The sequence below is a fragment of the Pleurodeles waltl genome, chromosome 3_1 (assembly GCF_031143425.1).
Source record: "Pleurodeles waltl isolate 20211129_DDA chromosome 3_1, aPleWal1.hap1.20221129, whole genome shotgun sequence".
NCBI classification, from domain to species: Eukaryota; Metazoa; Chordata; class Amphibia; order Caudata; family Salamandridae; genus Pleurodeles; species Pleurodeles waltl.
In genome coordinates, this window is record NC_090440.1 from 1,915,150,508 (window position 1) to 1,915,167,274 (window position 16,767).

The following is a 16,767-nucleotide window of genomic DNA, read 5'->3' on the forward strand; positions in this document are numbered from 1 at the left end:
TTGAACATCTTCCGTTGCTCAACCTCCAGCTTTGCTCATCACCATCACCAGCTTTTTGCCGCGAGAAAGAACCAGATACGTATTGAGGTTATGTAAATCAACAACAATAAAGAAATAAACAAAATGTATTTTTTCCAAAATATTATTGAGCAATCTCTTATTGCAAGCTAGGAGGTTGTTTCTCCTGCCCTCTATTTCTTATTGCTCTCCTGTCTTGAACTTCTTCTTCTAAAAGGAACACCCTCTCCTCACAAGGTTTATCTCTCTTTCTTTAATTGCTCTTGTCTCATCCTCCCTCCTGTTCCCCAATCGTATATCTGTGTCATTCGTTAAACAGGGTTGCAAACGTCTTGTCCTGCTCTCCGTTCTCCAGTCTTATACGTCCCATTTTTCCTCAGGGTTTTTGGGTGACACAAAGGGAAACACAACTTTCAACTTGCTCTCTGTACTGTGCAGAGGGGCCCCGTCAAGTTTCGTTACGCCACTGCCCCTGGCGTCCAGGACTCCTGCAGCAGTCCCAGAAGTTCCCTTATCTCTGTTCTCCACCAATACAGCGTTCTTTCCTCGCCAAGAGCCATGTTTCGTCGTCCTTCTCTACTGGGGAACAATGCATTTTTTTCTGCTTATATATTTTCCTTCCCATTCTGTTTTTCCTGCTACTCCAGCTTCCTTTCCTAGTGTTCTTTCATCTAGCCTCTTTTCCCTATCTAACACATTTTCTCCTGTTTCTCACTTAGGTGACACAGTCCATGAGGGGACCACCCTGGAGCCGTGACAGGCGAGTCTGTAGTAAGCTTCCTACTGGCACAGTGGAAATAGGCACCAGTGAATCAGTTCTAAGGAAAGGTAGGGGCCTGTACTCATGAAAAGACAGCCTCTTTCCTCCAGTAAACTCACGGCTGCTGGGTCATCATTAATTAGGCTCTTGTATTTCAGATTGTTTTGTTGTTTGTAGTTGCTTCTGCCTTACAGTTAGATAAGAGAAAATGGTTTCTCTATTAGTATAGATCTTAGCATATCATCATTCTTCAACAATGAAATGATTATTTGCCACTAGATGTCACCTGTATGGATGATAACATTTTAACATATAATCCCAGTTGGACCCCGAATAGAGCCAGAATCAAACTTGCAAATTCACCTAGTCGAGACAAATTGAACAGGACATTTACTTAAAATAATGTGCAAACAGAACACACATGCATATTTTAACAAAACATACATTTATTCATCCAGCTGTGTATGTCTTTTTGTCACAAAGAAGAAACTGTAATCCTTGCCCATCATGTAACTCTGATTTCACTGGGTGCCCATCTATGTATTCAGTCCATAATCCACCAAAGTATTGTTTTCCAAGGCGTTTGTTGGTGGTTTCGAAGAGGTGGATAGATTTCATTCCCCTGCAGGAGTGTTTTCACTTGGTCAAGCTCCACAAGGTTCACTTCAGCGCGTCTTGCACAGCCCGGGCAATTTAAGACAGTCCCCCCTGGTCCTCTGCACAGACAAGGGCACCACACTTACCTGCCATTCACAGTCCTTAGACCAGGATGTAAGAGGTTTTTATCTTCCAGGCTTTCTATGTCCTGATGAGGCCATAAATGTATGTGGCTGAAACGCGTTGATCTTTCATAAGAAGAGTTCACTCTGGAAAGGAAATTGCTTAAAAAAATCTTCTTTGTTCTGCTCACTGCTACAGTCCACGGAACTACATCAGGGTGCATTATGGACTGAATCCGTGTATGCATATTCTGTCTTGATTATGACAATATGTAGATGTCCTGTTCGGGTTTTCTCGACTATGTGAATTTGCAAGTGTGATTATATCTCAATTTGGGATCTGAATGAAATTATGTGAAATATTATCATCCATACATATTGAATCTGTGACCTAATGATAAATAATCATTTCATTGGTGAATAATAATGATATGCTAATTAAAATCTATCACTATAGAAAACCCCTTTTCTCTTCACTAGTTAATGCAACCCAGTTCTTTGAGGTTATTCGGGCACCCCGGTATATCTTTTTGCCATACAAACAGTTGTCACCCATTTGTGCTGGTGATTGTCTGGTCCATATCCTCCTCAGCACTAATTGATCTAAAAGTCTTGTAAATCCTCAAATGACTCTGATTTGATGATGTCACTGCCGCAATACTTTTTAAAAATATTTTGGAAGAGTTTAATTTAATTTAATTATTTAAAAAAGTCAACAAACATTGGCAATGCAAGTATATTTCACATGATAGATACACATGTACATAGCAAAATTTAATTGTGAGGTAGTGGTTACAATATATGAGAAATAATGACCATACGTGTTGCGTAGCATCAGGAAAAAAACAAAGGGGACTTGTATTGCTATTTTGTGATAAATGTATCTTAGAGAGGTGACAATATATATATAGAGATTGGAGGGAGACGTAAGAAGAGAAAAATGAGTTGAGAGAATATAGAGGGGGTAGAGGCAGAGAGGAGAGACGGCTGAGGTTTTCATTAATGAAAACAGTATGGTACATGTTCAGTAAGATGATAGATAAGCTGAGTCTAGTTCAGGGTGGTTTTGATTTTTGCAGGTAGAGACATAATTTATTCCATAATTGGTTGGAGGTGGTGGTACTAAAATGTTATTAGTTATTATGTTGTCAGGGTTTCTTATGAAGCAAACTCGTGCCCAACATGTGGGAAGACAGATTCTTGGTGTTTTCCCAATGAATTAGAATAGTTTTAAAATCAGTTGTTAGTGATAAGTTTAGGTGGGAAAGGTCATAGAACTTCAGAGCTTAATTATGTACCCTCGCAGTCTGTTCTGTTCTGCTCTAGTGCTGGGAGGCCGTTGGGTAGCCACACACTTTATAAATCCACTAAATTAAACTAAACAAATTCGTTTCAGAGTAGAGTCAATATGGCACTGGCAAAGGAAGGTGCTGAAATAGTTTATGGGATAGGAGGATAACATTTATGATATGTTTTATTTTTTACCATAGTCAAGTCGATTGTTCTTACAAAAGAAAAGTACACGAGCTAAACTTGCTGATTGTTCTGAGCAGCTCCAGCTGGTGGGAGGGTCTGTTAGGTCTAGTTTAAAAATCTTCTAGGGGGAACAAAGCATTTATGGAGTATCCAGAATTTGCACTGAAACAGCAAGGGTGGTATTTGATGTTTTATAGAGTATTCTAATGTATAATTCCATTCTTTATTGCTGATAGGAGTCTTATATTTGATTTAAGAATGTAGCTTTTCTATTTCTTTAGTATATGTGTAATCATTTTATACTTCCCTTTTTCTGGGATCTGGTATATTTGGGCAGCTATGTGGTCCTGTTTAGCATATATTATCTGACGGGTGTGGAGTGTTTATTGTTCTCAGAGCAGCTTTAATCTATAGGAATTTGTGAAAATCAATGTTGTGGAGTTTATGTTTTCCTTGTAGCATCACAAAAGTTAGGGCATTGTTAGGTGTGTTACCAAAACCGCTGATCATTTTTAATCCTTTCTCTGCCCCATCTACCCAGAAACTCTTCTTCCCCTCAATCTTTATATTTGTGTTGAACCTAATGAAGGCCAGGACTGAACCTAGAAGGTGGTTTTGAAAAACTTGTCTAGTGTTTTAAGGGCTGAAGTGGTATCCTTTAGGTATTTTATGAGTTAGGCACTTTATGGCTCACCGTTATTAAAGTGTTGATAAAGGAGAGAGGCATGTTTGGATCTGCTTCTATTTTCATCCGAAGAGATGAGTTAGAGTCCAAAGGAGTCAGTCACTGACAGGCTTGCCTCACTAGAAAGGCTGTTTGGTTATAACAAGGTGCAATAAGACCCCCTCTTGAGCTATTAGTTTTAGGTTTAGTGAGGGAAATTCTACCTCTCTCTCTATTCCAAATCAATTCTGAAATATACTTACATAATGTTTTCTAAAAGTTGGTTGAGAAGTATAAAAGGGACATACTAGTGATAATGTTATGAGGCAAGATCATCATCTTGACACACTGTATTCTACCCCACCACAATAGAAATTTAGGGGACCAAGAGTCAATTAAGTCCTTAATTTTGTTGTAAAGAATGTTTTGTATGTCTTCTCTAGTTTTGTCTAAGTTGCTTTTAAACTCTATTCCCAAATACTTCAGTTGTTTGGCCTGCTGCATATGAGTCCAGAGTTTTCCACGATAGATGGGTAACATAGGATATTCAGTGTGAAGATTTCAGTTTTGTCATGATTAAATGCATAAACTGAAACACTCGCACAGTTCTTGATTGTGTTAAGAATTTCAGGGATAGCTAAGTCTGTGTATTCGGTGAACATTAGCATATCAGCAGTGCATGCCTCCAAATTGTTTGCAAGCCAGAAGGGAAAGCGACCTCTTTGATATTCAAGTTCAAATGAATATCAGCTAACAACGGTGTGATAGCAAGTAAAAATAGCACAAGTGATAATGGGCAGCCTATTCTGGTATCTTCAGAGACACTAAAGTTCTTGGTTCTGTTGCCATTGACTTTTATGTCAGTGGATGGTTGTGGGTGGAAGTCCATTGTTGTATGTTCAAAGGAGGGACCTAGATTGATTTTTTAATTACTGACTGCCGAATAGCCCAGGGAAACCTTATCAAAGACCATCCTTGTGTCGAAAACCACTGCCATTGTGGGAGAGGGATATGATTCAGTCTTTTTAAGGATAACGACTAAACAGTCTTATATTATCGAAGGCATCTCCCTTTGATGAAACCCATTTGTGTCAGGTGTATTAGAATCGGGAGGATCCTTAAATAGATTTTAGAGTCAACATTAATTAGTGAGATTGGTCTATAATTGTTTGGGATTTGTAAGGTCTTTCCCATCTTTGTGTATGACTATGATCATAGCTCAGACGTGCCACTGGATTTAAGCTAGCCTGGCTGATGTGGGGTGATACCCTGAAGCCGGTTCCAGTATGCTTGTTTCCAGTTCACGTAGGACCTGGCCTGGCAGTTCGGGCTGGACCGTTCCCCTGGGGAGCAGGGTCAAGAGTGATTTGGATATGGCTGGGTCCAAACTGGGCTGCCTGGTTAGCAAAAGATTGATGGATTTAACCCAGATCTGTGGCTGGGGGTGAGTGTTTGAAAAGTTTCAGCACTCCGTCCATCATCCTTTTGTGTTGCTAAAGTTGCTGTAAGTGGCCAGGGTATGCCCAGATGTGGGTCCCTTGCTCACTGTGCCACTGGATTCAATCTAGCCTGGCTGATGAGGGGTGATACCCCAAAACCAGTCTCAGGATGCTTGTTTCTGTCCCAGGAGGACCTGGCCAGGCAGTTCAGGCTGGTCTGTTCCCATGGGGAGCAGGGTCAAGACTGATTTGCATATATGGCTGGGTCCAAACTGGGGTGGCATGGTGAGCAAAAGAATAATGGATTTAACTCAGATCTGTGACAGTGGGTAAGTGTTTGAAAGGTTTCGGCACTCCGTCCATCGTTCTTTTGTGTTGCTAAAGTTGCCCTAAGTGGCCAGGGTGTGCCCAGACATGGATCCCTCGCTCAATGTGGCACTGGATTCAAGCTAGACTGGCTGATGAGAGGTGTGTGGTGTGATCCCCACTCTTCCCGAACACTTAACTGAGGCTTCTGGGGAGCGATCCATGGTGCCACATCTGTGGAACAAAATGAAACAAAAATCAGAGAAAACATCAACCACAGCCGCACGCCTCATCCTAGGCCTCCCCCGCCACGAACGAATCTCACCACACCTCAAATCTCTTCACTGGCTCCCCATAGACAAGAGAATCACTTTCAAGATCCTCATCCACGCACACAAATCCCTCCACAACACCGGCCGACCTACCTCAACGAAAAAGTGAACTTCCACACTCCCACCCCCAACCTCCGATCAGCCGACCTGGCACTAGCTACAGTCCCCCGCATCCATCGAACCACCACAGGAGGCAGGGCCTTCTCCTACCTCGCCCCCACAACCTGGAACTCTCTCCCCACCAACCTCCGCAAAACCAAAGACCTCCTACTCTTCAGAAAAAACCTCAAGACATGCCTGTTCAGTAACCCCCTCCACCCCCGCAAGCGCCTTGAGACCCTCACGGGTGAGTAGTGCGCTATATACATTTTTTGATTGATTGATTGATTGATGATCCCAGATGTTATTTTTCAGAGCTAGGCAAGCTCTAAGGAAGACCCAGAAGAAGAAGAAAAGAGAGGACGGACAGAGAGCAATAAAGACAGGGAGAAGTGAAGGGGGTGGTGCACAGAAGGTGGAGAAGAAGGAGAAGCTGAAGATGTCAGGAGAGAGGAGCAAGAAGAAAAAACTGGTGAGAAAGAAGAAGGTAAAGGAAGAACCAGACACCAAGGACACATTTGTAGCAATTGTCTAAAAATGTTCTTCTTTAAATAAGTGATTGATGCCTTTAGTATGCAATGATAATATTTTCAGTGGTTCATTTGTCATTGAGGTAATGAGAAATATGATACTGAGAATCAGTAGCAGTGAGCAAGTATAGCATTAATTATGTTAGCTATGACGGTTGTGTAGTGCATTAATGACCACTCATCCTGGGTGAATAAATACCTAGCCAAAATGACCCAGAAGTACCACATGTTGTAGTTCAGGGTAGCGCAAAGTCTCCCAAGGAACAGGGAAGGAGAATGGTGTAGAATGTGGTTCAAGGGGGAGGCAAGAAAGCGAAGATGAAGGTAAAGAAGAGAAAGACGCAGAAGAATAGAATCCATATTTCATGGGTAACCCCCTCACCTAAAACTATCCTCACCGCTGTAAGAGAATGAGAGAGCAGTACAGGCCTCAAATGACTGCGCTTGGAAGCTCATGGCTCTGTAGGTAGAACTGTAATGAATATGCAAAGTTAACCACAAGCAGACGTAATATAATATGTTGCTGTATTAAGAACTATGAAGTCATCCAAACTGTTGGATATTGGGTTACTTGATGAGCATGTGAAACTCCACTGAAGCAGCAACTACAAACTCTGTCAGGGCGAAACACAAGCAAACGACAAATTAATCTGTGCTTAACCCTCTGCTACCTTGGCCCAAAATCAGTCAGGCTTAATGTAAACTCAAAGTGTAAAGTAGTTATGCAGCACTTTAAACAGTAATAAAGTGAAAACACAAGACAAAAAAAATCTTACACTAATTATGGAAAATAGATGAAAATGCAATAAAGTATTTGACAGCAAAACAACAAAAATCCAATCAGTAGACCAGAGATGTGCATTTTTAAGGTTTCAGGTAAGTAAAGCACCTGCAAGCACAAAGAGGCACTCGCGGTTATCTGCTCATGCGAGACTTGGTGAAAGTCACAGGTTTAGGCCAATGATGATGTAGCGCGGGACTTGGACCAGGTTAGTCCTGCTAAAAGTGTTACTTTCAAATTCCAGCACAAAGAAGTCCATACACGGTGGAAGGGGCTGCGAGGAGCCGGGGGAGCTTAGCTAACAGTTGTCGATGTAGAGCGAAGAGCAGGCTGAGCGTCACGGACCGTCATTGCTGTAGCGCGAAGGTCCTGTCGTGTGGCATGGATGGTGCTTCGTGTTGGCAGTCACTGCGGGCTGTTGATTCTGTATTGCGAAGTGCAGATCTTGCATTGCTAGGTGTTGCTGGCAGTGGATGTGGTGCAAAGAGTCATTTTCTCTAGAGCTGCACGTTGGTGGGCAGCGCGAATGGCAAGATATTTGCGCTAACAGGCCCGTTGGCGCAAAAGTTGAAAAATTCAAAAGTCCACAACCAAAATTATAAGGCACAACTATGATTTGGTCGACATGTTTCGCGTCTATTGGTCTATATCGATCCACCGACGCTTCATCAGGACTCATATGCCTAAATAACAAACCTCTTATGAAATATATAGAAACCAGTCACTTACTCAGGTTGACTGGTAAACCAGGTACCCACCCCCTACTTGAGAACAGGTTCCAAGGGGAAGGCGTCTATAGGACTCGTAGTGACAATAATCGGTCACCAGGTCCTACATTCGGACCTAACCTACGGAGACTGCCGCCCGACGAACGAGACCAATAGACGCGAAACATGTCGACCAAATCATAGTTGTGCCTTATAATTTTTAGGACACTCTAATCTTTGTTTATATTTTTTGAAAGCTGTGTGAGCATAATCCTCAACGTTACTTTCAAAATTGCTTTTAACCTTGGTCTTCATCCTTACTATATTTGACCGATTAAATGATGAAGTTTATGGATGACTAACCAATTTTAAATCCCTCTTTTCTTCTCGATGGTGACTTACAGCACCTTGGTTGTGGACTTTTGAATTTTTCAGTCACTATCTCAGAACTCGGCAGAGAGCCCCCATTACGGGGTGCCCACTAGGCATTGCAGTGCCGGCCTAGTGAGGAGCGACTCCCGATGATGATGCCAGTCATCCTTAGTGATGCATGAGGGCTCTCGCTCCTGAGAGTACAGGTGCTTCCCTGCTTCCTCCTTCTTTTTCTGTATGGAACAGTGTACCTATATATAGTTAACTCAGATAATCACCAACCCAACATACATCACAGGACACATGCTAGATCCCATCTTCACAGCCAGCAACAGAATCAAATACAGCCACACCACCGAGCTCACCTGGTCAGACCACAGTATCATCCATTTTACATACACTCCAGCCCCAAAGCGCGCCACCAGACCAACTTGCCCTGCTCACCGCAGCTGGAAGAGAATATCTGAAACTCAATGGACTGATGCCCTGAAGCCTCCCAAACACCTCCTCGGGCATCCAACAAACTATGAAAGCACTGACAGAGTCATCCTCAGCAAACTCTCCAAATCCAACAGACCTGCCAAACAAGCCAGCTGTTACACCTCAGAACTAAGAACCTCGAAATACAACTGCAAACAACTGAATATGAGATTGCGCTCCACCAAGGAGCCCACAGTCCAGACCACCTTAAAAAGAACTCACTCAGCCAGTACCTCAGGCTCCTGAAAGACATCACAAGGAACGCCTTAGCCAACCGCATCCAAGCCAGCTCTAGCCACAGCAAGGAACTCTTCAGCAATGTCAAGGAATTCCCCAATCCTACAGTTTTGGAAAACAGCATCACCCCCTCCCAAGACCTTTGCACACCCTTGCTGACTACCTTCACAATAAGATATCCACCACTTACAGAAACTTGGTGCCCCAACCCACCACTGCCAACACTCTCAGCCTCCTAGACCCCACAGGCACACCCGACAGCCACAAGATCACCAGATGGAACATCTTGCCACCCAAAACACTGCCGACATCATGCGCTCCATCCACTCAGGATCTCCTGCAGACTCCTGCCCTCACCACATGTTCACACAAGCCTTTTTTACCAGCTGCCTGGACTGTGACAACACTCTGTACCCTGGAATCACATCAAACCTCATGAACAGACTACAAATCATACAGAACTCAGCATCTAGGCTCATCATAAACCTCCCTAGGGAAACATAGATCACCCCAAACCTGAGGAAACTCCACTGGCTCCCCATACACAAAAGATGCCAATTCAAGATGCAGACCCACACCTACAAAGACTTTCAAAACCAAGGACCAGCATACCTCAACTACCAACTCAATTTTCACCTTGTGCCCTCCCTACCTCTCCCTTGCCCACACCCCTGCATCCACTGCTGCAATAGTGGAGGCCGCTGTTTCTCCTACTTCACCACAAAATCCTGGAACAGCCTCACCATCCACCTCAGAACAACACCCTCTCTCTAGGAATTCAGAAGGGGGCTCAGGACCTGGCTCTTCGACTGATACATCGAGCGAGCCGACCCGATGCCTGGATATCCTCACTGGTGTTTAGAGCACCATAGAAATCCTGCTTGAAAACGTTTGTATGACGATCTGTGTTCTTCTCCTACAGAACTCTGGGATCAGGCAGCCATTTTCTCAGGCAGTAGCCACACCCTCCGCCTCAATACTTTTTCAATCAAACAATGTTGCAAGCATGTTTTGTCTTGGTTTACATAGACTGGGTTAGATCTAAAATGAAAATCCCCAAATTCCAGCGTTTCTTTTGTCTGTGAGGAGCCTTGGGCTGGATTTACCATTGGGCTGACAGTTGGGGGAGGCTCTGTTCCTGCACGCTGGTATTCCTTTTGCCCCTCAATCACATCAGATTCGCCTGATAATTTTGTATCTGTGGCCAGAAGTGGATCTGTTTTTTTTTTAATTATAGAACAGTGAGTTTTGAGCAAATATGTCTGGATATTATCCTGTTCCTCTTTTTTCCACCACAGTCAGTGGGCTTATTTGATGGAATATTATGCCCAAGGTCAAACCTGTACATGGTGTTTTACCTGATGTAAGTTAGCCTGGCACTTTTCCAGCAGCCCTCTTTTCCACTATGGCACGTTTGTCTGCTTGTGCTTCAGCAATGTCATTCGTTTTTAGAGCCCAGCAAGGATGAGGTGGGATGGTCCATGAGAGTTGCCAACTGCTCGGTGTTGGTTATGTGTGGTGCTGAATGGCATTCCAGTAGGAATCTGAAGCCAGCCAGGCTAAGATACCTCATTGTTACCCGGTTTACATGATGGCCTTTTTACTGTGTGCATGAGGCATTCAACAACCCTATTTGCTTTCACTGACAATATTAAACACTTGTATCCCAGCAGATGTCTCACAGAAGTCTGCAGTTACTTTTTCCTATTGTGTTTACTGAGTCCTTTAAATATCATTGCTGCAGGCCACTTTCCCGGCCCCATGGTGTGATCCATCAGGCATTCAGATATTTGTTATTAGATAACTGCAGTTTCTCAGAGGAACCCAACTTTTCCACCTATACAGCCATTTGATTTTCCCATGCTCTGATGCCTAGCACATAACAGCTGAATGGCACATAAGTATCTGTGGCACCACTATGGAGGAATCTCAGAGTACCACATCTCTTTCTGAAATGGCTAGCTAATTTCATACATTTTTATAGCCGCTGCCATTTTGAATGCGTGCCCATAAATATTGATATGAAAGTGTCTGAAATCTGGTGATGATGATACATTCTCCCTGGGAGTTCTGTTACTTAGTGGCATTAGTACTCAGATGGTAAATGTTATTGATCTAACAATCCACATGAACTAAAAGCGGACATTAGTTTTATTGTTCCGTGAGGTCTGTAGTAGGCCATGGTGGAATCTTCCAGATAAGCATTCCTAATTTCCTAAGTTGCTTCAGAGTGCAGAGCAGTGAATCCACTCCCATTTGGTGGAAGAAGATCCTAGCACCCATCAAGCACATAGTGGACTTTCATAGTCCTATGGATCACCTCAGTGTCATTCTTTGATTTAAGCCTGTAGTGTGGGGGTGAAGAGGTATACATTTCTATTCCCGTTGTTAGTGATGGCTATACAGTGATCACAAGGCACTGGAGCATACCTCCAGACCGACTCTTGTTAAGTGGCTCAGAAATATCTGAGAGGTCCTGAGCATGGAAAGACTATCTGTACATCTTGTGGAAGACAGAAACAACCTTTTATCAAGGTGGATACCTGTACTGTCTTATATTGTGGTGGGGAGGGGGGAATTCCAAGAACTGATGTGCCCTCCTAGATTGATAGCCCTTCAGCTTGTTGATTAGAATACAAATGCACAGAATTATCTATGCTAAAAAGAGTATTCACTTAAATGAACCTTTGCCTTTCATCCTTGCCTTTTCAATGGAAATGGGTTGGACGTTTGGGGGAGAGGGAGGTTCAGAAAGGAAAAAGTGAATTCTGTTTCAGGACCGGAGGCTCTGATTATGCTTCTCAATCTTTACTTCTTTAGGCTTTGAACCACGCCTCTCTCATAAACCATGAATGGTAGTCCAACACAGTCTATGAACTGGAGAGGCACAATCTGACTTCCTCTTTCTTTGCTGCTCCGCAGTCTGATAAGTGCCTCCCCATCTCATTGATTTGTTTAACATAACGTGTTATATACTAGTGTATACTCGTCATTTATTGTATTTCTTACTGTTCTGTAACGCTAGCGCCTTTTCTTGTGCGCGCATCTGGGGTGCATGTTGCTCCCGTCATAATCCTGTTAACTTGGTTCCCTCTCGGTGACTGTCTCAGAGATCACCGACGGGAAGTCTGAGTTCTCTGCTAGTGGAGTGGTTTTCGCCTCCTCGGAGGCTTCGATTATGTTTTCTTTATTGCTTATGCGACCGGCAGGTCAGGCAGCTTTTGCCTGACTTCCGGTTCGCTGCAGTTGAAGCGTACCACGAGACGCACGGTATAGCTCAGTTTGGCTATGCACAAGTGCACGGCCCATGGGTGGGGCAGTGATGTTTTGTCAACTTCCCTCCGCATACGTCGAGTGACGCCGACCCCAGGCTGTAATAACGGGGTAGTTTGCCGAGTGAACTAAACGATCCTTATCTGTAAGATCGCTTCGTTTTTCAAGACTTTCATTGTGGCTAAAAACCTGGTGCAGCTTCATTCTGATCCTCATGCCCCTGACCAAAGAAGGCTGGGGCTGCAATAATTAGTATTTGTTTTGCAAACATTTTTGCAGTAGAACTTTTGAATTGGGCCTTCCCTTGGGGACTTGGATTGTGACATTCATCATGTCAGATTACGAATCTTATGACCAAGGCCTGGAAAAGTATGGGCCTGACGAGGATGAGGATTTTTACTTTGATCCCTGTTTTGAACAGGTTATTGACTCATCAGTGCAGAAATCTTTAGATAAAGTTATTTCTTCTACCCTTCAAGCTTTGTCCCAAAGGCTAGATGAGTTAGCAGGACCTACAGCGCCTTCTCTTCCTTCTGGAGATACCTCTTCTCCATCTATCCCCTCAGCTGAACATCTTTGGCCTCATGCGAGCAAGTTGGCCAATATTGATCTGCCTTCTGCTTCTGGGCATGCTTACGCTAATGTGTCTAACCCTCCTCCTGCTCTTTTAACTTTTCCCCCTGCAGATTCTGATTCCGACTCTTCTTCCTCTCATGAATCCCTTAAAGCTAAGAAGCGTTCCAGGAAGCGCAAACTTTCCTCAGCTGCTATTCCTTCTCCTTTTGAACGCTCTGAAATGACTAATCCCAGATCATCTGACTGGGCCCCAGCCCCTGCGGTTGCATATTAGAAAAGGGTTTGAAAAAGATGTAAGATTCAGATTGAAGTCCAAATGTTGTTGCCCTGATCTTCCCCATAAAACTGCGGTCATCCCTGAAATTGATAATACTATGGTGACTTTCCTGAAGAAATATAAAAAAGATCTGAAAAAAGGGATAGATAGAGCTCTCAGGGCTTGTCAGGACAAGCTTCTAGATATTTCAGGACCTCTTGCTAAAATTCTATAATTAGCTCTTCAGGCTCGAGAAACAGGGGCCGCTATCCACCTGGAGGTTCTGGCCGGGTGGATTCAACGAGCCATTTGTTTTTTGGGGCATGCGAACTGTGCTTTGGCAACCGAAAGAAGGAAATCCGTCTTACTACGCATTGATCCACAGTTGGTGGATCTAGCTTCAGCTGAAGGAGGTCCCCTGGCTGAAGGTCAATTATTTGGGGACCTGTTGGTGAAGGATATTGCAAAATTTGTGAACACTTTCACATCTCTGGATAGATCTCTGTCTTCCCTCAAATGAATGTTCAATCCCCTTTTTGGAAGGGCCAGTCGATTTCGAGGACGTTCGACCGGCCGAGGATACCAGCAAGGTCCTTCAAGGGGAAATTTTTCAAGACGCAGGGGTTATACCCAGGAGCTTTCACAAGCAGGTTTCTACCCCTCCAGATATAGAAGCCCACACAACCGCAACACCCGAGGCTCCGGCAGAGGTTACAGAGCCATTGACAACACCCCTGCAGGTAATAAATCTTCCTTTCCCTTCTATCCCTTTAGGAGGCAGACTAAAGCATTTTGTTCAAAATTGTGCCTCCATTTCTTCAGATGTAAGGGTTCTGAATAAGGTCAAGGGTACACCATAGAGCTAACTTCCACTCCTCTTCAATCTTTGCTTCTTCCTCCTATCCTTTCTTCCCAAATAGACAAATCATTTATAGATTGCAAAATTTGAGATCTGCTCATAAAGAAAGCTATCGCATTAACTTCCCGACATCCAAAAGGTTTTTGCAGCAACGTCTTCCTGGTTCAAAAGAAAGGAGGCGGTCAGAGGTTAGTCCTCAACCTCAGAAATTTCAATTTGTTTGTAGTCTACCGCCATTTCAAGATGGAAAGCATCCATCTTTTGCGAGATCTACTTCAGGACAGAGACTGGATGGTCCGTCTGGATCTCGAGAATGCCTATTTATCTGTTCCCATTCCCCCTTTCCACAGAAGGTTTCTTCAGTTTCATTGGAGGGACAGTTGGAACGAATATCTGACACTTCCCTTCAGCCTGTCTTTAGCCCCGTGGGTGTTCACCAAACTATTGAAACCTGTGGTGGAACACCTTTACTGGAGGGGTATACTTCTAATAATCTATCTAGACGACATGATTATTCTGGCACAGGATCAGTCTCTGTTGCTAACTCACTTGGATTGGGTGGGTTCTCTTCTTCAGGACCTAGGATTTGTGATCAATCACAAGAAGTCTTCCGTGATCCTGTCTCAGCAAATGGATTCAGTCAAAGCTTAATTGTTACTTCCTTCCCAGAAAATGAAGTCGATCAAGAGGGACTTGAGAGTGACATTATCGAATCAGACGGTATCTTTGAGATCCCTAGCACGGAATGTGGGTCTTCTTGCTTCATCGGTTCAAGCAGTTTTCCCAGAGCCTCTGCATTACATAGCCTTACAGAGACTGAAGATTTGCTACCTTCAACAGGGCTTTTCATATGATCATCAGGTTCCGCTCCCTCTCAAAGCCCGAGAGGAACTCCAGTGGTGGCTTTCTCATTTGGAGGCCTGGAACAGCAGAGCCATATTTGGAGTGTCACCAGAGATTGTGATACAGTCCTTTGCAAGTTGTTGGGGCTGGGGAGCGAGATGTGGACAGTTTTTGACAGGAGGTCGATGGTCTTCAGAGGAGCTTCGGCTACACATCAATTGCCTGGAACTCCTAGCGGGTTAGTTCGCCATCAGATTCCTCTCCCCACTCAAGAGCAATTGTTGCATTCTCTTGAGCATAGACAATGTGCCCGCGGTGAGATCAATCAATCACTTGGGAGGGACAAGGTCACGCCTTTTGTCGAATATTGCCAGAGAGTTTTGGCATCTACGTCTAGCTCAGAAAATCATGGTGATAGTGGAATTTCTTCCGGGCAAATCTAGTGGCATATTGGAATTCCCGGTTCCGAAATGATTCCAGCGATTGGAAGCTTCACCCTTCTCTGGTTCAGAAGATCATGTTTTTGATGGGTCCGTGTCATGTGGACCTGTTTGCATCTCGTCTCAATTTTCGGATTCCAAAATTTTTCAGCTGGAGACCGGATCCGTTGGCGATGGCAATGGATGCATTTTTACAGGATTGGTCAACCCAAATGAATTATGCCTTTCCTCCGTTTGTCATGATCCCAAGAATAGCTGCACTCATGTGACGCCAAGCAGCATCTGCGATTCTCATCACTCTGGTGTGAAAGAGTCAGCCGTGGTTTCCATCTCTTCTGGAACTCTCTATTGCTCTACCTCTGCAGCTCCCGATCTTTCCACAGCTCCTTCTGGATCGTGTGGGATCTACTCATCCCCTTCTGCTATCAGGGCATCTGTCTCTTATGGCCTGGAAGATATCGGGAGACATTCACAAGTGCAAGGCCTTTCATCTTCAGCTACCTGTTTTATACGACAAACTTGGGCTCCATCCACCCACAAGAGATATTCTCTGGCATGGAAAAAGTGGGTGGGTTGGTGCCTTCGAATGGAGGTGGATCCCGTGGGATCTGGGATCAAAGACACTATAAACTTCTTGTCCGAATGAGCTGACTCAGGCTTGTGTAACAGGTCAGTAAATAACTTTAGATCAGCTATTTCTGCAGGGCATGTTTGGATAGATAATAAACCAGTAGGTCAACATCCCTTAGTATGTAAATTGTTTAAAGGTATCAGAGTGGCGAATCCACCCAAACCATGTTACTCAGAGTTGTGGGATGTAAATATTGTGTTATCCTTTTCGAGCGATTGGCCTGACAATCATTTGTTATCAATGAAATAATTATCGGCCAAATTGACCATGTTGTTATGTTTAATCTCATGTCGCAGAGTTTCAGATGTGAAACCTTAGATCTAGCAGGTAGGTTATTCTCTCCTTCTGGAGTTTCATTTCTTATATCTAAACTTACAAAACGCACATCCACTTCTGTTGATTATCCTGCTTTTCCTCATAAAATCTCAGTGTGGTTAAGTGCTTAAAGGTTTATGAGGAACATACTGCTAGTTATAGAATTGATCCTCTCTGACCTCTTCTGCTATCTGTTTAAAAAACATTCTGACCGGTTTCAGCTGTCATCCTGGCCCGCTGGGTTCGGTAGGTAATGTCAGAAGCAGCAATCGAAATGTCTTTATATGGTGCTTATTCCATCAGAGGTGCTATGGCGTCAAAAGCTTTTATTTTGGGTTCTAGGTTAGAAGATATTCTTAGAGCTGCTGATTGGTCTAGTGTTTCCATGTTTAAAATGTTTTATTATAAACCAGTGATACTTGTTTCTAATTTAGTGGTGGATCAGCTTTGAACCAGCATAATTGGAGCCTCCGGTCCTGACATAGAATACAAACTTTTCTAGGTTTGAGTTAAGAATTTTATATTCTATTAAGGACACAGAGGCGAGGATTATCCCACCCAGTAAGTAAAAATAAAATGTATATTTGCATACATTGCATTTTTATGAAGGTATATTTGCCCACCCTTGATTTTACCTGTTGTTTCAGATTTGAG